The sequence below is a fragment of the Mytilus galloprovincialis genome, chromosome 2 (assembly GCF_965363235.1).
Source record: "Mytilus galloprovincialis chromosome 2, xbMytGall1.hap1.1, whole genome shotgun sequence".
NCBI classification, from domain to species: domain Eukaryota; kingdom Metazoa; phylum Mollusca; class Bivalvia; order Mytilida; family Mytilidae; genus Mytilus; species Mytilus galloprovincialis.
Window position 1 is genome coordinate 40769690 of NC_134839.1, and position 489 is coordinate 40770178.

At 34.8% G+C, this 489-nt stretch overlaps 1 long non-coding RNA gene across 1 annotated transcript in view; it reads left to right on the top strand.

Annotated features, from left to right (window-relative positions):
* The window catches only part of LOC143063601 (uncharacterized), a 29192-nt gene that overhangs the window by 28321 nt on the left and 382 nt on the right, over window positions 1-489 (top strand). The window lies entirely within an intron of this gene.

Sequence of the window (489 nt, forward strand, 5' to 3'; positions counted from 1 at the left end):
TGATTGCAGGGGGCAAACCCTCCCCGAACATAGAACAGTGGTGCATCAGCACTCTTTAATATCAAGCTGATAATATCAGTAAAAAAGGGCTTGTAACTCACCTAAAGCTTTATATGGTAAGGACGATTATGAAGCAAACATGGTGTGTTAACTGATAGTAGAAGCAAGCCCTAAATGAGCCGTAGTTCTTCTGCATTGAACTTCAATACAATGGTGTTCTGTTTATGACGTCGCTGCATAAAATCAACAATGGAAGTTAAAATGTAGGTCGGGAACGATTTTATACGTTCTTCTTATTTGTAATATCTTTCCTTCATTAAGTAATACATAAACGCATGCAAGTTCCTCTATTATATATTCAGAATTTACATAATGTCAGTCGTTAACACGACAATATAAATCTACTTATATGACATGGTAAACAATTGCAGTTGACCTAGCAAAAATTTAAAGAACTATTGCCTTTCATATTTAATTGGTCATTTGTAG